Source organism: Gymnogyps californianus, chromosome 2 (assembly GCF_018139145.2).
Source record: "Gymnogyps californianus isolate 813 chromosome 2, ASM1813914v2, whole genome shotgun sequence".
NCBI lineage: Eukaryota > Metazoa > Chordata > Aves > Accipitriformes > Cathartidae > Gymnogyps > Gymnogyps californianus.
In genome coordinates this window covers 122,007,935-122,031,959 of record NC_059472.1, presented here as the reverse complement: position 1 = coordinate 122,031,959, position 24,025 = coordinate 122,007,935, and the positions used below count along the sequence as shown (strand labels likewise).

Below are 24,025 nucleotides of genomic sequence, written 5' to 3'. Positions count from 1 at the left end.
GAGCGCTTCCCCCCTCAGCCGCTCCCTGTGAGGGCGTCGCCCCTACTTCCCACACAGCGAAGGCCTGGGGGTACCGAGGTGTCCGCCGCCCTCTCTGGTCTTTATCAGCCGCCCCGGGAGAGGAGAGGGAGGCCGTGAGCGGGGGAGCAAGTGGCTTTCGTTCGGACTGTCTCCAGCGCAGGTCCCAGCCCCGCAGGGCAGGGCCACCCTGGTGAAGTGAGGTGAAGCGGCCGTCGTCTGCCTTTGTGCCGGTTACTGCTGCGAGGTGTTGCTGTGGGGCAGGGAGCTGCTGCTGTGTGCAGAGTGCCGTTTGCTCCCTAGGCAGCCCCGGCCCTGAAGGAAGCACCTTGCATCCAAGAAAAGTAAGTGCGGCTAGGGGTAAGACATGCCTTTTGGGGAGGACAGGGTGGTCTTATCTTCTCCAAGAGGCCTACCCGTTACTTGTTCTTCTCTCACAAGTATTGCTTTAGAGTTGGAAAAAGAGGGGTCAAACCACCATCATTTTCACAAATCAACTCTTGCTGAAAGTCCCAGAAGAAGCAAGCAAGCATGTCAGCTCTTTTCCCTCAATTTACAGCAGTAACATGTTTGCTGGGGTAACACATGAATGGCTTTAAATTCTGTAAAAATTCAATGGCTGAGTTTTGTCCCTTCGATTCAGGCAAAACCTAACATGGGATGTTTCCTTTTGTACCTCCCTTTCAAACAAAGGATGCATGTTCCCAAAGCTTCTGGATATACAGAAAGGTAGTGGCACTATTAGCAACTTACGTATGCCAGCAGTTTGTACTTAATTTTTTTCTTGCTGCTGTGTTTATTTTTCCCAGAAAAGACTGCTTTTTAAGTAGTATTTTAAAAAAGGAAAAAAAAGATCCATTTTTTTTATCCATGTGTTTCAGTGGCTTTCTGTTGCTTTGCAACCCAAACTATGGACATTCCTTTGATGTGTTGTTTCAGTAGAGATCAGGTGTTGGGACTTGTAGGTCACCATTCATGAAAGTAAATTTCAGTAAGGTCCTTTAGGTATAAAATAGGTGAAATGACGGTAGCCATATACTAAATTACAGGTACTTGTCATAAAAGATGCAGAAGTATTTTGTTGTGGACAGAATGCAGATGCAGAAAACTAGCAAAGTTTTGGTGGAGATGTGTCATCCAGTAAACAGTGACCACTAAATAGAAGAATGCTGCTGAAAAGCCACCAAGAAAAAACACTTGCTGCATGATCCCACAAGGCCTCCTTGTGGCCTGCTATGAATTCCCTTCTGTTATCTCTGGGTTTCATCACTGTTGGGTCAACTGATTTAAATCACTAAAATAGCAGAAAACTGATTACTAGAATGGTGGAAGAACTCTTCCAATTTAGTGAGTCGAATCAGCTTGTGGAAAGGGTTTGACGAGTGGCAGAGCCAGAACAGAGGGTGGGGAACAGAGCTGACCAGAGAGTAAGGAGAGAAGGAAGAGCAGAAGGAAGAAGGAGTTTGAATTTGAAAAGCAGTGGGATGGGAATGCCCTTTAAGTGACAGCCAACAGTTAGGTCAGCTCAGCTGCAGGTCAAGTTGCAGTTCTTAGAGAAAGGAAAAAAACAAGCAAAACCCCCCAACAGATTCTATAATACATTTCCTGGCTGAAACAACTTCCAAGAGTCCAAACTTCAGCTACCTACTTCAATCAAAAGGGATAACATTGGTTTTAACACAATTTGACAAATAGATTGCTATTTATCCGGGTGTGTGGTCTTGAGATTTTTGTGAAGCTTTACTAAAAAGTAGAAAATCTCTAAAATTCAATGAATTAGCTTTTAACAGCTCGCTCACAAAGGCAGTGAAAATAACGAGAGTTTTAAGCTACTTCATGTTGCTCATTATTGTAAATGATGTTCTATATGATATTGTTTGCATGTGAACTATATTAAACTGAGGTATGTAAATGATATTCCCCTAGGACTTTTTTGAAACCAGAATGTGTATGACAGCAAGTAATATTTAAATATGTGAAAGTAGTAGAAAATAAAAGGCTACATGGAAGAATTATAATAATAGCATATTGCTTTGTGCTGAGTAGGGAACATATTGATGTTGAGAAAAGACGGTGCAATTTTCCTGCTCTTCTGCTTTTACAGAGGCTAATGTTGCTAGCTGGAAAAAAAAAAATCTGGTGATTGTAAATCTACCAAAGATTATTCACAGTGAAAGAGAGACCACCTCTTTTCTTTCTCCCTTCCTCCTTCCCCTGACATCCATTCACTCTGGCATCTTTTTAAGGTGGCTTTCACTGTCTCATCCTCTTGTAATGGAGGATTTTGCTGTGTGCCTTTGACAGAGATGTGTACAATCAAAATTTTCTGAGGATTCACTTACCAGATTGTCACACCTGACAGTTCTGATCATGGTTGTGTGGTATATTTGCTACCTTTACCAGAAACAATCCCTCCCTCCTGTTCTGCCTCCTCTCCATTTTGTTTCTCTCTCGGGAGCTGCAGAAGAGGTGAATATGGAAATGCTTGGTCATCATACTCTCAGGTTAGGTTAAAAAAAATATCAAGATGGAAACAAAAATGTTGAGAGAATCAAGTCTTCATCAACTGTGCAGTATGCTGATACAGTATCTCAATTAAATTATTCCTAGAGTTAGCTGTGCAGCATGATAGGAAGAGGAAATTTAGGAAAAGCTTCTAGTGAAGATGAAGCAACCATAGAAAAGGGGAAACAAAAAAAAAATCAGTAAGACATTATTTCCTTTCCTCCCCTGTAAAATAAGTTTCTGTCTGGCAAAATGATCTTGTGAATGTATGGGAACAACCATTCCATGCAGCCTTTTCCAAAAGGTAACTGTGAACAGGAACTGACGTTAATGATGCCCAGCAAACATAAAAGGCTCATTTTATCCTACCTCACCCAACCTGTAGCTATTTATCCAGGCACGTTAAATATAAGGTCTTCCCTGACTATCAAATTGTAAGTTTTAAAGTTACAAGTTTAAACTATGTTTTCTTATTTAAAACTACCATTCTGATTTGATAGTATCTTATACCCAGTCACTGTTACACTGGTAGAGGTATGTATGACTATACAAGACATAGGAAGATAATGAAGAATCAGGTCCATCAACTGTGATGACAAATAACATTGTTTCAGTTGTTGATTGTTAGCAACAGTTTTAACTTGAAAAAGCATTGCCAATGGCTTACGTATGCATGTAGCATACGTCAGGGCAAACTACGACAACATCTCATTGGCAGAATAACATCATTTCCTAATACAGGCATGATGTGCATCCCTCTGTGAGCTGCCCTGGGGTGCTGCCAAAATGCAGACCCTGAGAGGGAGTCAGTTGTGAGCTAGCTATGCCATGCTGACCAAGGAGGGACCAACAAGGAAAGACACCTCCTGTGCGCAGCTGGTTAGCAATTGCAGGAATGGAATCTTGGTTTCTCTCATATTCTGTGCCTTTTCGGTTTCTGAAGTGCTTTGATTATTCTGTACCCCTCTGCTTGTTCTTAACATAGGGCTCCTTGTTGACTGTCTCTCTTCACATAAAAACTTTTGTCTGAGTTAGCGTTGTATGAAATCCAAAAAGTAATGGGCCAGCTTCTCTGTCTGCATGTATTGTCGGTGGCGAAATACTATGAAATTGGTTGCAAATTTAGAAGGCCTTTTTTTCATAAGCCTGTGGAAATGAATTGTTACAGTTCAATTACATTTAAAAGATCCATTTTGGGTTGTTAGAGAGATTTTGCCTTTAAGGCAAAACTGGCTTCTTAGCAATGTTGACCTTGTTGAAACCAAAATCATAAAGGTCACAGTGCTCAATACCGACTAGTAGTTCACTGTGCAGAAAGCATCTCTCTGAAAAGGCAGCAATGAAGAAGCAGAATACGTAGAATTTCCGACAAGATGTTTTGTTGCCTTTGGCTGTAGTTTATTAAAAAGTACCAAACTAAACCTTAAAAAGAGAAAGACAAGTGTAATTTGTCATTATTTGTTGATCTGAATTTGTGTGCAGTTAATGTTCAGAAAGCATTCATGAAGATGATAATGATTTTTGAAAGTGCCTTTTTTTATAGTATTAACAGCTAGTCATCTGAAACTTAATCTTGAAAGTGAGTTACTGGTTATTTTCTTGTTTACAATGCTCAAGTTATTCTGTCAGGAAATGAAAAAATATTGTATGACTTAGCTGAATAGTTGACAATAGCACAAATTGCAAATGGATTACATCGACACAGAATTAATATTTCAATCTATATGCTGAAATTTGTTAATAAAAACTGTATGGATACTACTTAGGAATAGCAAACACGTATCAGGAGACTTAATGGGATGAATCCGTAAGAAATATTAGACTATGACCAGTTTTGTGTATCACATTTCTGTTTTTCATTTGACCAAGTATAAGTCTTGTTATTCATCCAATAATGCTTTTTACTGGTTGGTAATGTAAGATCTGCAGACCATGCAGCAGTGTACCACTTCTAAATTTATTTTCTGCATGCTGCACTGTAAATTTTTGAGAATGTGCAGGGCTAACTGATTTTATGAAGCAGAGTATTATGGCCTGCTGCAAAGGAGACAAAGACTGTTTTATTTCAGAGACAATGTTTTATTTCTTTAATCTAAATATGTTACCATTCTGCAGCAGATGCAGCAGAGGACCTTAAACATATGTTTAAGTACACCCTTGAATTTGCTTAGAATCAATGGGATTTAAAACGTGCTTTACATGTCTGGCTGATGCTTAAAAATATGTGCTTGCCTATTAATTTATACAAGATAACTATGCAGGATCTAATCAGCCAAGAGCTGCATGCCCTTACTTTCCATTGGAAGACCAGGTATATTCCCTCTCAAGGCACATTCAGCTCTTTCAGGGCCACATGATACAAGTATGATTGTTCCTTTGGTCTGAGCAGGATCGTTTCTTCAAAGAGAGAAATGTCTTAGTTAATTTTTTTTAATGCAATACTGTTTATTCAGAAAAAAATACACACAAATGAATAATTTCTCCGATTACTGTAGAGACAGTTAGCAGCAGGCACTTCCTTGTGCATTATTTACAATTCTTCTCCTTTAGTCAGTTCTTTACATCAGGGAGATGAGTGACTGCTTCTCAAGTAGCTGGTTTGCTTTATACTGGCTTTTTGCTTGTCAGATGGCATGGCTACTTGGATAGGTTACCATAAAACATGGAAGGTGTGTGTTTGTGGTGTGTGGTAGCTACTTCATGCATGTTGTCTCAAGATATCTGTGAAGAAATTTGTATTTGCTCTGTCCTCAGTAGGAATAAGGTAAGATATCTTCCATTTACTGCAAAATAAGAGTGTTCATAAAGACAGTTACCGCAGAGTAGCTAAAAAAGTGTAAACCTGTACTCAGGCTACCTTGCAATAATTTATGTAAACGTGATCTTCTAAGCAGGGGTTGCCAAACTGTCACCTAACTGCTCTGTTGTGTGGTCTGCGAACCTCTCATCTACAGGACTTGGCTTCTAATTGGTCATTTCTCTCTGGCCCAGTCCTTGGGTGGTATTTCCAAAACTATTTATAAAACCCTTAAAAGGGGCTAAGGTTTCAAAATTCAGAGTCCTCCTTTGAAGACACTGAGCATTTTTAGCTGCCACCTAAGTAAGCATTCTAGAGTGGTTAGCTTGGAAAGAAATATTCTAGTTATGTGAGTATTGTATTAAATATATTGGGTTTAGGTTTTCATCATCTCAGTGGCTTAATGATCTTGAGACCTACTCCCATTTTATCCTGCCTCTGCACAGGAGAGATTACTTGTTTTGTTACTTGCCAAAGGACATCTCTATTTTCAGTTTGCTATCCATTAAAAAGCAAAAACTTTGGAATATGTTTTATTTATTTACACAAACCTATGTGATTCCCTCCATTTTTCCCTCTAAAAGTCTAGTAATTGAAGGTCTACAGAGTTCAGAAATATATATATATATTTCTGAAAACTACTGGGTTAGAAATTGCTATTTTAACTAAGTGATATGTTGTTTCATATGTTGGAGGAAGATATTCTTTTCCATATTTCTCTTTCTGTGAATTGTGAATAATATCTCTGGTAAGGATGATGTCCTTTTCAATAAAACTGCCTGTTAAAATCACTCTCATCCTCAGAACTGCGTAAATGGATGACTTTGATTAGTATAATCAAGTTATGAATGTAAGACTAACCTGTACTCTACTCACTGTGAATTGATAGAAAAATGTAGCCCAAATAGAAAATAAACAAAAATTGGCAATATGGAGAATTGCCTTAGAATAGCCTCACAGTGTCTTAGGATGTGGGGTTTTTTTTGTTTGTTTTTTTTTTTTTTTTTTTAAAGTTATTAGTGTGATGAGAGGGGAAATACTGGCAGTAAGAGTTCTCACTTGAAAGCAAACCTTAAAGAAATAATATATTCAGTAAACAGAATTATAAAGGTTCTTTAGAGTGGAAGGAGGCCTGGTTGTTTTAGGGTTTTTTTGGCTTTTATTTAAGTCCTGAAGAAGTCTATCTTTATGTTGTATTAAGAGATGTTATGTGCAAAAACAATTAGCAGAATTGCACCCAGAGTGCCAAGAAGATGTATTGTCTAGATGCATTTTTAACATATAAGGCAACATTTAAAAAGTAAGGGGGGGTGGGGAGGGGCGGAAATCAAGTCATGAGTGGAGAAAGTCAGGTCTCAGCACCAGGCATTTGTAGCTGTCCTTGAGATAAACGGAGTAATGGGACAGGGCCATGCGATGGCCCTTTGCCTGACTGGCTAAAAATAAACACTGTACACACTTCATATGCATCTCTCCATTTAATGTGTGGGAGGACAGAAAAAACTGCACAGGAACAGATGCTCCGCTCTTGCCCCTTTCACAGCACCCTCCCAGGTTTTTATCCCTGCCCTTCGCTCAGTGAAGCTACACTCAAGTGAAACGCCTCTGTTTAATTCTTAATCCCTATATGATGGGAGCAGGTCTATGGATGTAGCTGAGGATTAACTGGTCTTTTAAAATAATGTTACTTTTATCTGCATTTAAAAGTATGTGATTCAGGCTTTTATATAAAAATAAAATAAAAAAAAAACCAAACCAGAATATTTTACAGATTTATTTACTCACAATAAAAGAATAAATCTCGTATCTCATGGCCAATAAAAACAATTTCTCATTACTTTGGTAAGAATCTTCCCAGCGTGAAGAAAAAGGATCAACTCTTCAGGGAAGTACTGTGCTATGAAACTGATTCACAGCAAGAATACCTGAGTGAGTAGAAGTATCAAAGAAAATAAAGGAAAGAAAGATTCTTGTTTTATTCAACATGGCATATTTTATGAGAAATTCAGATTTCTTTGTCAAAAAAAGTGTTTATTGATAGTTGTCCAGCATTCTGTTTCTCAATGGGGGTTGCTGGGTTTGATTGAATTTTTTTCTCCAAATTCTTTGCAAACTGCCAATTTGGCATCTGTCTTTAAGATGATGATTTGTGGTGGAAACTTGCTGACCCTTGCCTGTAGGAATACAGTAAAAGTATTTTAGCTAGGTACTCTGAAGGCTTTGAAATTAGTATTGATGTTTATTAATGCAATGTTCCATGTTTTGGAAAGAGATTAACAGTGGCACTTCAGTTGAAGAATTTGTCTGGTTCACATCACATTACATTCAGATTGCATCTGAAATCTCTGATTGCTTTGTTTTGCCTTTGGACAGACATTCAAAATGCTAGTCAGGAACGTTAAGGGCTTGTTGCATAGGTATAGGGATTCAGTGGTGGTGAGGTACATCGTGGGGCTGATTCTTCTCTTGACTTGAACTAAATCAAGTGAAACCTCTCTTAAGCCAGAGGTATTGCAGCAATGCAAAATGAGTGTGAAAGGATAGTCAAGCGCAGAGACTTTCTGCAGACTGTTTCCTCTTATTCATTCATTGCTTCAACATGTGAGGAACACAGAAGCCAGGTACAGTGCCAATAGGACATCTATCGTGATGGCAGAAAGGGAATGAGGAAGTACCACTGCCCTGCAATGGGCAAATTGCTCTGCTAAGCAAATACAGATCTCTAATTACATAGTCTGATTTCAGATATGTCTTATAGATTTCCAAAATATATGTTAAAGGCTGCAAGTTGTAACCATTATAAAGTACTTTAAAATAAACATTTTGTGGTTTTCTATTGTGGTAAATACATATAGTCTGCATATTTGACTTTAGTAGTATTTTGCCTTGCTTTCATAAGAATAAATATGCATATACAGCTGTTATTGTTACATGGTTATATTCAATAACTAAATTTAGATTTGTGCAGAAGGCCACACATTTTTTAAAAGATCTCCATTTTCAAATGTTTTTCAGTATGTCCTTTCTCCTAATCTACCGTGTCTTTCACAGCCCTTTTCCTCTCACCATTTCAAATTCATCTATAAAACATGAATGCCTCTCATCCACCAAGTCACGCTGGGCCATTAGGGTCCTGGAGCTTCTCATGTTTTCTTTGCTTTGTGATAAAGCTCTTCCTACGTCCCTGTGTTTTGGAGCCCTTTTCTGCCCTCAAATCCTTTTTTAAGATTTATGTTGATCTTTATGCTGGTCTTCCCTTCATGCTTGTGTCAGGATAGAGTCCACTGTCCAAGCAATTGCTCTCATTCCCATTCCTAGACCCCTGCCCTTCCTCAATTCAAAAGAAGTGCTAACTAATATGACAGTGAAACATTCAGTCAGATAAGTGGTAGACTTCTGAAACTGCGTTCTCTGTGTAGTGTCTGTTAGTAAGAGTGACTCGCAGTAACAAATCTGCAGTGTGGAACAGAGCCAGAGAAGCCATGAAGAATGAAAGATGTCCAGGCTGGCTAAGCAAATTGGATTGTGTAGGGGAAAGATTGGAATCTGCGAGAAATTAAGATAGACTGTTCTTAAAAATTAAAAAAAACCTGCAGAACCATTGTCAAGTGTTCTGTCAGTCTTCATTTCCTACTGTTTTAACTGCATTTCTTCCCTTCTCAGGCATCTCTTAGGAACTTGGTGGTGATGATACCAGTTATCTGCCACTACTGTATTAAGGAGTTGTTTCTTCCAAAATGATACGAAGTGATGTCATTCTCATAATAGAGTTGTTACTAAGCTTCAGAGTCATTGTGGTGACTCGTAGGGCTAAGCATTCCAGCAAAGCTGTCAGTGCAAACTCTGAAAATCTTTTCAGTTTGCATGTCAAAAATTATCATAGACTTTGATATGTATGAAAAAATTAGAGTCTGTTCCATGGAAATTCTGCATTCCAGAAAGGCAAATCAGTATAGAGTCAGTGAGGAGAAAGACCATGGTGATCCATGGGATTAGAAGTGTACAGTGTGAGATTAGGAGCATAATTACACTACACAGTGAAGTATGGTATAGAAATAATTGATCTAACCACCACTTAACTATTTCCAGAAGTGAATTAGTACAGCCACATTAGTTTGGCATTGAGTACATGTTGAGGATGACTGGCTGTCTTGGTGACAGGGCACATTGGCTTGAAAGGAATGTGCTAACATATCTATACAGCTCTTAGAACCAGGGACATGCGGGTATAGAGTGTCTGCAGTGTGCTGCACTGACTGGCATGGTGTCCCAATTGGCTTGAACCTCTTCACATTGCATACCATGTTGTAAGATAGATGTGCTGTAAAAGAGCTTGACTTGATTAGCCAGGCAAAATGAGTATTAACAGAAGATACGATTTCTTTCTCTGAATGTACCACCAGAGGGGTAAAGCCCTGTTTAAACTAAGGGACAGTGTTAGTAGAAGAGCATAAGTCATTGACTAACTAGGAATATGTTGAGTCTAAAAATCAAAAAGAATTTTCTGCCAGGGCACAGATGCTTTGAAACTGCCATCTGATTGAGTAGTTATAAAAGGGGATTTGGTCAGTTTCTGAAAGGGATTGAGTGATACAACTGCAAGTGTAGGAGTGGATCATTTGCAGTGATTCAGGAGTTCCCTTCTAGTCCTGTGTTCCTGTGTCTCACAATTCTCTTTAAGTGGCAGAGTCAACAATAAATTCCACTTATTGAATAATCTGGGAAGAGCAGGGTCCTAATTATAACCTTGTGGAGTAATCTGCTCTTATCTTTGTACATATATTTCAACTATTGTGTATATATATATTTCAGTTAACAGAGTTGAGGGGTGAAAGGAGTGGGTTCTCTGGTAGCCAGACTATATAACCTTAAAAATGTGTAGGGAATTAGGCTTCTTCAGTTATACAGTTAATGAAACAATTTTGTTTAATCTTGATTCTTTTTGAATAACAGTGATAGAACCAGGGAGGTCCCGGTCAATTTTCATGTAAAAAATATGCCAAACAATATACACTGTGATTTCAGTCATTCTAGTCATGAGGACTTGAGAACTGCTGAATTCAGCCAGATGAAAAGTCCACCTAACCTAGTGTCCTGTCTTAGTAAGTGGATACTTATGGAAAAACTGTACGGAGGCAGTCATGCTTACAGTGATTTTTCCATCATGCTCTTCTAGCCTTCAGTGGCTGGAAGACTCTTTTGTTTAACAGTTACTGCTGACCTACTGAATAGAATTGCTGAATTCATGAAGTCATGATTTTTTTGATCCATGTACTGTTTGGGCCTCGCAGTATCTAATGAAAATGAGTTTAGTTTATTATTACCCAACATTTGCATGCCTTCCAATATTTATATTATGAAAACTAGTGAATAACTGTTCCCAGCTCACCTTTTTCATAAAATTCATGACTTAATACGTCGCTATCATATCACTCTTAAGATATTTTTGTAATGCTACCATAACCATTTTGATAATGGAATGACTAAAATTGCCTATAGTATTCATAATGTGTCTGTGGCATGAATGTATACAGGGCAGACTTTTTGCGTTTGTTCTCTGTTAATTTTTAAATAATTCTGAACTTTCTGTTTGCTTCTTTAAGCACCAGATGTTTTCAGATTTCTTTCCTGGTGATACTGACTAACACCCCATGTATATACCTATATGTGTATTTTCCCTTCCTCTCTTGATGTGCATTACACTTACTGACACTGAATAGCCTCTGGCATTTTATCACCCATTCAGTATTGAACCGTCCTCTGAAGCTTTTCAAAGTCAGCTTTAGATTTCCTCAGCCTAATAGTTTTGTGTCATCTGATTTTTTTTCTTTGTCTTATTATGTGTGTACTTTTCCACATCATTTATGAATATATTGAAGGGCCCAGATCTCTCAGTTGAGCCTGTGACAGTGAATCCTAATACTTTCTTAGAGTGAATATTTCTTTATGAAGAAAAGAATACAAGCAATATAAAATCTGACCTATAAAAATCACTCATCCTTTTTTTAATTCTTCCTAAAATGAATTTTTACCATTTTAGTTTCATTGTTTATTTATTGCATAAGTAGATGCATTTTTAATTCATTTTCACGATGTAGTTCTGCTTTTCAAAGGATTCATAGGATAATGGGAAAACAAGACAACAGAAATTCACTGCTATTTGATGATTTAATTATCACACATGTTGAGTTTAATGGCTCTAATTAACATTTTTATTTCATCAGAGTATGGGATTCTAGCACATACCGACAATTGAGAGTGATTGTCAGGAAAAAGTATATAAAAGAAACTGTTCTTTTTATTTTTTGAATGTTAGCATGTAAAGGTTGTCTTTGTCTACAATCTTCTATTGGCTTAATCCACTATGCTTACTTATTAAGCTATGAATACCTGCAAATCCTTTAAAGGATTAACTGTATCTGCCTGCTAAGCTTTCCAAGGCAGTTAAAAATAACTGCAGGCTGATTCTACTGACACACTAAAAATTGGACCTGCTCTACATTTTATGTTGTATTTGCTGCTGCTTTGACGGATGTAATACAGTCTGGAGGTACTTAAACCTTCTATGAAGATTCAGGTTGACCAAGTGCTCTTGAAACCCCCATTGTAACTAGCAGCTGTTTTCCCTTACAGCCCATAGAGAATCAGCATTTGCTTTGTCTCATGAAAAACGCCAGTGACCAAGGACATACAAGATGGAAAAAGAAATGCAGCTTAATACCAATGCATAAAATAAAGGTATCCTTCTCTGTAGAAAAGGCCATGACTTACACAAGGTGGTCTGACCAGTTCCTGCAGTGCAGTCCTTTATGTATGATATGGCTTTTGCTAGCTGCAGTCATTGACTTCAGAAAATGTGGATCTTTTCCACATTTACAGAGTTATTGTTATATTCTAACACAGTATGAGTATGTATGCTGGATGCTGCTAGATATTATTAGGAAGGGAGCCAAACAGATGAGATTCACTATAGTGGAAGCCTTACAAGGAATGAACAGTTTCTCTTGGTGCTCCAGAGAGCGCGTGAGACAACAGTACATTAAAATGTCTACTGACTACCTCTATGCTCTATTATTCCTGCTGGCTATTAGGGAAAAAGAGTTGGCCTTCACCTTCTTCCTTGGTCAAAGAATTTAAAATGTGGAATATATAAAACGGAAACTTTGAGACAAGGCTTTTCACTTTTCTTTGTCTTTTGCCAGATATTTTCTCTCTGAAGTCTCATACTGGTACAACAGAAATTCCAGGTTGCAAAAGGGTATCATACATGCTGGTATTTTCTTGTTGGCAAAGGACAGAATACCTGATGTGGATCCTTCTTTGCTACAGTGATTCCTGCCTTCCTTAACAGATTCTTTAGGTTCCTGCAAAAAAGCAGAAGTTAGAGTGTACATAACAGCTGAAACTGGTTCTAGCAGTTTTAAGAGCTGACGGAACGTAACATGGCATAAAGCTACTTGGCTCCCAAGCGATAGGCCTCAGGCTAAATAATACTTATGTGGGTGCATGAATCCTGCATTTGTTCCGAAATGATGAAGGAGGAATATTGAAAACCAAATGCAGCGAGATGTAGGTACTCACAGGGGGCAACTCTGTCAGCATCCCTTATAATTAACTCCTGACTGTAAAGCAATACGTACTTGGGTCATGGCTTGCCAGCCACCTGGTCAGAGGGTAAAGCATTGACACAAGTGCAGAAGGAAAATTGGATTCATCAGTGTGGATTCAACCTTCAGTCCCAAAATAATGTTTTACACAGAAAGGCTGCTAAACTTCTTTAGAGTTTAGCTATGGCAAGAGCTAAGTAGTTGTTACTTAATTACTTAATTATTATGCTGTTTGGCAATGGAAGGGCTGTAGATTTCCCTGCTCTTCTAAATATGTAAGCAAACTCTGCACAATCCAAGCTGAAGGTTCTAGCTCGGGTACAATAAGCAATATAACTGTTAACATTAAGATGTGCTACTTTATGTCTAAAATACTTTTGGAGACTGATTAAAGTTTGTGCTGAGGCAACTTCATACTGAGCTAAATCAGGAGATCACATTATCCTTTTTACTAGTTCTAGCTAAGGTAAGTCAACAAACTTGGGAGAGTGATAACACTTTAAACCATTTTTATAGTCAGTGTCTGCCCATGCATGGCCCTAGCCTACCTGAGGAAGTGCCACGGTTAAGCAGATACATTGCTTGTGATATTTCAGCAATGTCTCTTAGAACTAGTTGCAGAATTTCTACAATGGCACTATGCAGGCAATAGATGACATGGACTTACCAGGTAGATTATATGGCTCTACTTATTTCAATGCTAATTTTTCTAATTAGGCATATATTGCTTACTGTGTGTTTTTATCTGAACTTCATGAAAAACTGTCGTTAAATTCTATTCGATGTCTATTTTGGAGGGAGAAAATGGACTTTAACAAAACGCACTTCCTAATATAAACTGTTTAGTACTTTGGTATGAATAGAAACTAGCATTCTTATGTTTTAAATAAGAAATCTTGTGGAACCCAAGCTTGTCAGATTTTTGCCAGAAACTTGCTTGTTCCCTGCCAGCTCATCTACCCATCCACTTGGCAGGTTGCCCAGCCTTCCAAAAGCTGCAGCTGCCTGCACGTCAAGGGTGGCAGCACTTCCAGGGCTGCAGGCTCCAGAGCGGGTGGCCAGATGGACTTCCTCTGAGGTACCACCCAAAGGGACCCCATCGTTGTGGGGTGATGTGCTGTGCAGACAGCCTCCCGGCAGGGTGGTAAACTAAGGAACTTTCAGATCTGGAAATATTTTATCTTGTGCCAGCTTTTAGTAGTTTTCTAAGAAATTGTTTTATAAGTGGACATCCTGTCACTGAGGAAGACCTTGTATCTGAAAAGAGGGATGTATGCATTTAACACATCACTTTGTAGCAGTCCTGCTTCCAAGGTTCATGTAGAAATGACACAAAACGCAACAGCATGTCTGGAGGAATGTTGCTTTTTAAGTTGGAATTTGGCTTCTGACAGAGCATTAGGTTTTGTTAGGGTTTTGGCTTTTCCTTTTATCTTAATAGACATTCTTGTTTCTCCTGCAAGTATCTAATCTTATTTTTGATTCAGCCAGACCTCAGCAGTATCTTGTAGACTAACATGCAATTTTCTAATTAGTTAGATATTCATGGTAGTTAATACACCCTTGGTGTTAATAATATATTGTGGAAGGACTGTAATAATAAATAAAAGCTGATAAGCTTTATGTTGATGTGTACATGGTTGTTGACCTTAACAGTTTTTCTCCTATCCTTTTAGTGCTGAGAACAGTACAATTTAATAGCACAGAGCAATGCTAGTGAAATTTTGGGGATTGTAAGTCTTCATGTTTGTATAAAAGTACGTGCTAACCATTACTCAAACGGGTTAATAAATAATAAAAGCATACAAAGCAATTTTGCTTTCTTTTTCTGATTATTGTTTAATAGTTCACTGCATTTTAAATAGCTTGTTAGAAAACTTATCTTTCCTAACGGAGCTCTACTCCAAAAATAAATCAATTCCACAATAGTAGGCATGGTTGGAGAAGAACTTCTTTTTCTGCTCCAGCTATTGCTTGTAGATTGCTACTAGATGCCATATAAATAAATAGATCTCTATTTTACTGAAGTTAAATAATGATATTGAAAGAGATGAGTTAATGTAATGAAGCAACTGTGATGCACCAAATATTTTATAGACTGTTGGCTGGAAATGGTACTTTTTTTTATAATTACCCTCAAGGAAATTTAATGAAGAATTTTTAATTAACATAATACACTAGAGCATAAGATAATTAATGCTTCTTATCATTAACTTGTCAAATAGAAACGATGATACTATAAAAGGTGACATTCTGATAGATTTTTCTCCAGCTTAGTAACTTTTTCAGCAACTTTTCTTAGTAACTTTACTTCATACCTTGCCCCACTAAAGTTAGTAAGTCCATTCCTGAAGCTCCTAGTCAGGTAGAATAATGGTTTCAGAATCTAGGTGGATAATCTGTTTGCTTATACAGTGTTATCTAGCAGCGCAAGAACTGAAGAATCAAATGTTGCCTTCTTTGATTCGGCCAATGGCTCATCAAAATCAGTACGAAGGATGGAAGCACTATAATTAAAAAAAAAAAAAATTCCTCTCCTGTTTCTCAGCTAATACAATATGTTTGAGTGGAGAATGTTGGCCTTGTTGTGCATTTAGCAGATGCTCCAATGAGCTGTCCAAAATGAAACCAAGCTCAATTGATTTGCCTCTGTGCTACTCCAGCTCTGTGTGTATTGAAAGCATTGGAGCTACGCTAATAATAAAATTAGAATGAAATAGAGATAAATCATACACACTGTTTCTTGCTGAAATGATGACAAGTAGTTTCTCTTTGATTTTTTTTTTTTTTGCACCAGTCAATATAAAAATTTTGCTAACATGTTTTTCACAACATTTACAGATTAAAAGTAGTTGCCTAACTCCATTTCTGCTTACAAACTTAATAACAACATGCTTATATAAAATAGACTATGATGGTCGTATCTTCAGCTACATACTGGCATAGCTCCAACTGCATAGCTGTTGACTTCATGAGGATTTAGGTACAAACTTAAAGTTAAGCCCGTGCTTAACTGCTTTGTCAATTTGTCTCTCTCTCCCTCTCTTGTTGCTCTTAATATAATACAAAATCTATGAAATTTGGCTCATGCCAACATACGAATGAATGTTCAGCTATTTCTATACGTTCTTTGTACCCCAAAATGTGGTTGATTTACTCTTGTTCCAAACCCAAAGAAAAGACTGTATCCACTGTGACTTCCATAGTGGTATGCTTTGGGTGTGAGTGTGTGTGTGTGTGTGTGTGTATATGTTCTCAAAGGGCAGTGTGTATGGGCCTCTTGGCTAACCAAAACTTCTGTAATCAGATAGACTGCATTTCAGAATAAATCCTTTGTAGTGAATCTGCTCCCACACTCATGCTTTTTGCAGTAGATGTAAATGAAGTCCTCTTTTGTGGCTTTTGATTTAAATCACTTAATGCTTATCACAGTTATTGATACTTGTTTTGCATTGTATTTAAAAATGTTTACAGCAAAATACTACATTAGTAATAGCAGCAAAGATTTAGAAAGTGAATTGCACAAGAGCTATTTTGTAGCCTGTGACTGTCATCTCATATACAAAACATAAAAGTTATGGCTGTAGACAGCGGCTTAATAAAAAAATATAGGTTTTTCTAATACTTAATAAACTAAGAGATTTTAGCAGAAGTGTAACCTCATATTTCTGTGATTTATGTGCGTTCTTCCCCAAAATAGCATTCATCTACAATAAGATTTAGTTGGGCATTTATGCCTGACCAAACTAATGAGTGTGATATTAGACTGTCTAGAGAGCTATGGATATATTTAAATAAAAAGATTTGTAAGGGCTCTAATTGTCTTGATAAATTAGGAGCTAAGTGACAATATTGGCATAGATTAGAATAAAAAAATATATTTTAAGCACACATTTCCTTAAATTTTAGTTCCTAAAAATTTTGACAGCATGTCCATGTATTTCTTCATATTTTTAGTATTTGCTAGATGTACTGTAGTTTCCCCTGGTATATGTTTTCTCTAAGGCAAGGGACAACAGAATCAAGAAATAAACATCTGACCATGTCACAAATCCAATTAACTCTGACAAGGCTAGTAAAGTCAAGTGAATAACAAAGCAATGCTGTCTGGAAGCAGCTTTGTATTTTAGATCGTGCTGGAGATGGTAGGACACCAGCTGGACAAAGCAAAAATACTCTCCGGGCAGCTGAATTTTCTGCATCCACTAAGACGATCTTATACCCTGACAAGGTCACAGCACTATAGCATTTTCAAGTGTCAGATCTCATCTCCTCACTGTTTCTAAGCGGCAGAGAGGAAGAGGGAAGCGTTCCCTTCACAGAATGTAAAATATGTGCTAATGTCATTACAAGGTAATGCAGTGAAGCAGAAACTGCAGTTAACATCACACAGCCTCTCCTCAACCATCACCACCACCATGTTTGGTTATGATAATAATCTTAAGTAGATTTCAGTGCAGAAATTCTTGGGCAGAAATTCTGGCGATTGTCTAATTCCAGGACCTATGCATGTTAAAAGTAGCTTTCCTTTTTCTAGCTCTTGACGCATGTAGTTACCTTGTGTCCCATTTAATGAAACCAAACGATGAAATGATTGCTTCACTGGTCTGCTGCGTTCATTCATGCTTGAGACTCAAAAATGCGGGTGAATTTCTCATCTCAAGTATAGCCGTGTCAATCCAGTGATACTCCTTTGGCAAAATTATTTTGGATTTATCTTGAGAGGAGAATCCATTCCCTGACCTTCTGACTAGAAATATAAATTCTTCACTGCATGTTTCCGCATAGAAAGGAAATACATACTCCATTTACTTTATCTATGTAACTGAAACAACACTGGAAGCTCTACAGCTTTGTCTCTCTTCTCACTCAGACATTTCACAATCATGCAGTACCCTCAAGTAAAATGTTTACTTTCCATTTACACTTGAGTAATGGAAGAAATTTTAGACCCATCAAGTATTACACAATATTCACTATTATTACTGTTAATTGTCGATGTTATTTGCGGCTCATTATAACCTACTTTTCTAGTTGCCACAATAGTCAAACATATGAATTTATCAGCTCTAATATGGGCTCTAAAACTGGAACAAACAGCTATCCTCAACTTTGGGATGGAGGAAGGAATGTTTCTTTGGGAAACAACATGAGAATTGGGGTTAGCTCATATCTCGCAGCTAGTCTGCAGCTGACTAGCATTGGAAATTTCCCAGCGCTTTTCTAATATTTCTATTTCATTGAAACTAAAATTATATTAACCTCAGCAAAATTTTCCAAAGGGAGATTTCTCAGGTTTAGGATGGGATTTCTGGTCTAGAAACCAGAAACAAATACACACAATGACTCACTGGTTAGGTTATTAAATGATTAGATTCGGAGTAGGGAGCTGAAACTGTTTCCCCTCTCCTAATTCCACATCTTTGTATGCACTGCATCTTTTGAATTTTTTTCCCCTGCAACTTGAAGAGATCGGAGTTTTGTTCTCACATAGAGGCCAAAAAAAGTAAAAACTTCAGAAAGTCTGTAGTGCCTATTTTCTAGTTAATCTTAGTGTTGGACCCACCTTTCCTGACACTGAGAATTTAACATGGGGTGAGATGGGTAAATTTATTTTAACTGTCAGGATGGTCTGTGAGGTCAGGGAAAGGAGCAAGGAAAGAATAAATAATGTGCAAGATTGCTTCTACAGAAAATTAAGAATTAAACATATCATCATGCCTCTACATTTTTCTAACTGAATTGAAACTTGATCTTCTTGCTACAAATTTGGACACAAATAGAATTTAGCAAATGGATATATGCTGTAGATGCAGCACAGGCATATGCTGACATACGATTACCATATGTCAGTCCACAGTGATTCTCTAGCTCCTGAGACATGTTTCGTTCTTTAAATAGCTTTCCATCTTTTTAACATTTTGGAACATGTGACTATTTTCATTATGCTTTTTTTCTCCTTCCTTTGAAGCCACATGCATTTACAACTGACTTAGATTAGGCAGAAAGGACTGACAGAAAGAAGCTAAAATAGCTTTCAGAGATTACTACTGCAGTCAAATATATTTGGAACTTGAAGAGCCAACAGGAACTATTGAAACAAAATAAAGCCTACATTGATCTTTATAAGTAAAGAAAACACTTTATGGATTGGGATTTTTGTCTTGGATTCATGCAGGATTATATACAATATTTTATTCCTGGTATGTAACACAACAAGTTAAAATCTAATCCAAAAAAAGAGAAAACCTTTGTATTTAATCATGTATCATTAAATACTGAGGTTTCGACTTGAACTGGAGACCGCCTGAGTCAGAACCTTACAGTCTCTCACAGAGAACAATTGTAGCTGCCAACAGGGTATTTCCTGTTGGTTTTCACAACAAACAAACAAAAAAATTGGATATCTTCATATGATCTGCAGATGTGCAGTATGAAAGCATTTAGATGCAAGTTTTACAGAGGCCTACTATTTTAGGCAAATAATAGATAAACCTCCTATCTCTTAAAAAAACAACTCCATCAGAATAGTCTTAACATCTTTTAGCAAATTGTGTGACACACAAAATACACTCAATCTTATGTTCTTAAGTTCCTAAAAGTTCTGGAGGAAAAAATACTTTAAATTTATTTAAATGCCTGTAAGAACTTAAAAAAAAAAAAAAGGAAGCATAATGAGAACATACACAAAGATTCTACTGCACTGTGTGAAGGTAGAAAAACTGTACTGAACACATTCTTTGGCTTTTGCAGCATCTCTTATAGGCTTTATCAGCGAAAGACTTCATTTGTATCTTTAGTGAAAAAAGAATTGCTTTATACTTCTCAAGAGAGAAACCATCTCTTTCTGAATGTCTGGAGCAATGCTGAGAATAATAACTACCATAAACAAGTAATTAGTAAGAACTTTTCTTTTCTGATTTATAGATTATTCCTGCCTGGAGACATAACATAATTTCTCAATAAACTCCAGCTTCCTAACTGTTGCAATACCAAGGACATCAAGCATTAGACTTCCCTACAAAGTATATGTATCAGCTTAGGCTGGCACAGGAAGAATTCTTAAGACTGGTCTGAAAGAACCGACGTTTACTCAAAGCCTCTGATTCGACACAGGTACATTCGCTTTCTATTTCTGCATCTCAGGGTCAAAGCGCTCTGCAATGTAGAAGGGCATAAAGTAGTGCTTGATACGTTGGACATAAACACATATGTCATGCAGATATCCTACTGTTCTGAATATGTCAGTTCCTGCTTGTGCTAAAAGGCACTGATGTAATCACAAAATGTTTGAGAGACCTGATCCTTTTGCTCTTAACTGTGTAACACTGGAAATTTTGCCCCTCTGCAAATTAAGGATTGGGCCTTAGTATACTTCTGTTGAAATAAAGGCTTTCTGTCAATTTGAGTGTTTAAGTGGAAACCAAAGTTCCATAAGCTTTAGGCTAGACTTCTCTACAGGAAAGTAAACAACCCAAAATGTATAGTGATGTATGTATAGTTATCCTTCCACAACCACCTTGATTTCCAGAGTAATTGTAATTGGGTAAGCAAATTTCTTCTGGATGACACCAGAAGGGAAAAATAACAAAGACAATATGAAACCATTTTTTGTTTCTTATCCTAGGAAAGCCTTACATGGCACAATTGGCGTGATCCCTGGACTTAAGCCCATTAACAGAAAAAGATAATGGTGCTATTATGAGAGCCAAATGGAGGGAAAATACATAACAATACCATATACAAGCAAAATCACAGCAGATCTAGAATGAGGGAACGGGGAGGTAAGTGATGCCATGAAGGAGTTATTTATCGGGTACTATAATGTGAGGAAAAGACGAGCACCTCTTTTCAAAAGGGGAATCACAGAAATTTATTGAGGATATTGTGGCATCATTCCTCTAAGTCCCTTATGCTCCATTGTTCTCTATGTTTCTCAGTGGTATGCCCCTGCTCTCAGAAGTTTTGCACCCACTTGTTCTCTTTTCACAGCCCAATGTTGATGAGGTCCTGTCTGTCTAAGCTTGTCTCCCAGGCTCAGCATCTCTATTTGACTGTGAGCAAAGCTGTCACAGTGGTAGCACTGTCAGAAAGATATTCTGCCTCTCTTTTTTGTCTGTGAAAGCAAGGTGTAAGAAGGCCTTACTCAAGGTATTTTCCTGGCACTGCTACCGTGGCTGCAGGGTGAAGGCTAACGTTCCTCCCCTGCGCCACCAAGCACTGCACGTTCCAGCATCAGAGCGAAGAGCAGGATCTGAAACAAGTAAAACAGTGTCACTCAGAAACTGCAGGAGTGAGAAAAATTAGGGGGCTTCCTTCCGCCTGTGAAGTTTTTATGTAGACAGTGGAGGCTGGTGTGAAACACATCTGCATGAGACAGGTGAAAGGGGAACTTGCTGCTTTCTAGAAGTCCTGTGGTTGAGGAAGTTTTGTGAGTAGCTTTACTTCAGGGAGTTTCAAAATGTGTAATGAAGATGTGTGGTACCGGGCCAGTTCCCACCTGATGCAAAATAACCTCTGTGTGAGAATATACTGGAGATGTGAGGAACCTCAGCACCAGCTGTTTACAGCTGTCCGTCTACCCTGCTACTCCAAGTGAATTGCTGAAGTAAATACAGCCTGTGCTGGTTTATTCACTGCTCACAGACAGAACGAAAACTGTAATAGTTTGTGATGCACCATAATTTTCCAGGAAAATATATTCCATAGCACTCTGAAAGCAAAAATACTGTATTTAAATGACATTCACAGCAGTATATTTTATTGACTTTGAGAGACAGATTCAGAAAAAGAGGATTACCAAGCTGAGACTAATAGCTGCATTCAACATACTCAAATTTACACTAGTTTACATTTTAAATAAGAACTCCATCTGTAGGGGGAAAATAGTACTTAAACATGCCTTCCTTTATTGTATAGTGCCACCTAGGGCTTAAAAGCTTTTGAATTTGAGAGTGGCAAAAGATAGGAAGCCCTATTAATAGCAGAGAAAGTATTTCTTACATTAAATCATTTGTATTTTGGAATTTACCAGGCAAACAAAGTGCGGCCAAGATTTCCATACTGTTGTATCTGGCAAAAGAATTGTAACTTTCACAGTTACCTTTGGAGCTGGCCATACTCTTCTCTCTCTTCCATAGTCTGGCAGTGATTGGGGATGTCACAAATCCTCATTTTCTCCTCTACTAGCCAGGTCTTGCTCGTATGATCAGTGGAGAGGTTATCTACACCTACTGCTGCAAGGCCGGGTAGCAGATTGCGGTCTTGCTGGTTTTGAGTGTGAAAGAACTTAAAATAGAGCCTTGAAAAGTTTGCTTTGTGAGGCCAAAATGAGAGAGGAAACCCTGGCCTACTGTTGTGGCTTAACCCCAGCCGGCAACGAAGCACCACGCAGCTGCTTGCTCACTCCTCCCCTCTCCCAGTGGGATGGGGGAGAGAATTGGAAAAAAGTAAAACTCATGGGATGAGATAAAAGTAAAACTCGTGGGATGAGATAAAGACAGTTTAATAGGACAGAAAAGGAAGAAAATAATGATAATAATTTTTAAAATGACAACAATAATAATAAAAGAATTATAATATACAAAACAAGTAATGCACAATGCAATTGCTCACCATTCGCCAACCAATGCCCACTTAGTTCCCGAGCAGCGATCCGCCCCTCCTGGCCAACTCCCCCCAGTTTATGTACTGGGCATGACGTCATATGGTATGGAATATTCCTTTGGTCAGCTGGGGTCAGCTGTCCCAGCTGTGTCCCCTCCCAGCTTCTTGTGCCCCTCCAGCCTTCTTGCTGGCTGGGCATGAGAAGCTGAAGAATCCTTGACTTAGTATAAACACTACTTAGCAGCAACTAAAACCATCAGTGTGTTATCAACGTTATTCTTATACTAAATCCAAAACATAACACTATACGAGCTACTAGAAAGAAAATTAACTCTATCCCAGCTGAAAACAGGACACCTACTTAATCTAGTCTACTAAAGGAAGGTACTGTACAAGGGAGGAATGAGATGCTGGGACTGCGCTCTGTGAGCAGATATGCTTTATTCCTCCTGAAACTTCCCCCCCTGCCTTGCACATTACAAATTACAGTTGGCTCCTTTTGGCTTCTTTTGATTTAGCCTAGAAATAGGCAAAAGAAACCTAGAAAAATCTGCCCGTCTCGGTACCATGTTTGTTTTTTCAAATTGAGTTTTGGGCTAAAAGCCTGAATTGTGGTAATTTCTTTCCTGAAAAAACCAGAACTCCAGGAGAGGTAATATTTTAGGGGAACTGTTTTTTTCACATACTTTTTTTATTCTCTCAAATGGTATTTGATTTTATTCTGTATCTTCCACAGCAGATGGCGTACCTGCCTCACTGAGACTAGAGACTCTTTCTGTGATCTGCTCACTTGGCAAAATCTACTATACCTCAGGCAGAGTGCAAATGATACATACATGTAGTCAAGAAACTCCCTCCCCTGTCCTTAGAGGAAGGTAGTGATGCTATCACAATATTTTTGAAGGAAAAATGTCAACATTTTTGATTGCGTGACTGTATGCTTGAACTGTAATAAACGGCAGGTGTCTCTTTGCTTCCTTCAGTACCCTCCACGCTCATAAGCAATTAAGATTTGATTATTAAGGGGAAGAAGACCTGATTTTATTTGTGTTAAGTTCCTTTTTAAAATCACCCATACTGAAAAAAGAAAAAAGGCCAGCTGACAAAAACTGCTTTGTCTGTCCCTTAGAAATGAAAAAAAAAATTATTTTGGAACTACAAGCCACAAACATGGCAAAATGATGCTGGAAGAAATACCAAAGATTGCTGTAAGTACGCCTCAGGTAAACAAGCCCTGTGGTAAAATCATAGCATGATGGATAAAGCAAACTCTTACGACTGTCCTCTAGATGTCATGATGTAGAAGAGATGAGAAGCTGAATACCAGGGCTGCCATAAATGAACTTTGACAAGATTGTTAAAGAAAAGCTACAGTAGGGAATAGTAAATTCATTGTGGTGCCCATCTTGATGCGGCATACTCCAGAACAAGCAGACTACTGCTTAGATACTGGTGATAAACACTGTACCAAGAGGGAGGGAGACGTACATTC

The 24,025-nt window shown here is 38.0% G+C and overlaps 1 long non-coding RNA gene across 1 annotated transcript; it reads left to right on the top strand.

Annotated features, from left to right (window-relative positions):
* The first annotated feature begins 58 nt into the window (after nucleotides 1-58).
* On the top strand, nucleotides 59-23,565 carry LOC127013662 (uncharacterized). The gene is made up of 4 exons (XR_007766104.1): nucleotides 59-362; nucleotides 19,855-20,043; nucleotides 20,555-20,711; nucleotides 23,270-23,565. It is a non-coding gene; the product is annotated as an uncharacterized LOC127013662 (long non-coding RNA).
* The last annotated feature ends 460 nt before the right edge of the window (nucleotides 23,566-24,025 follow it).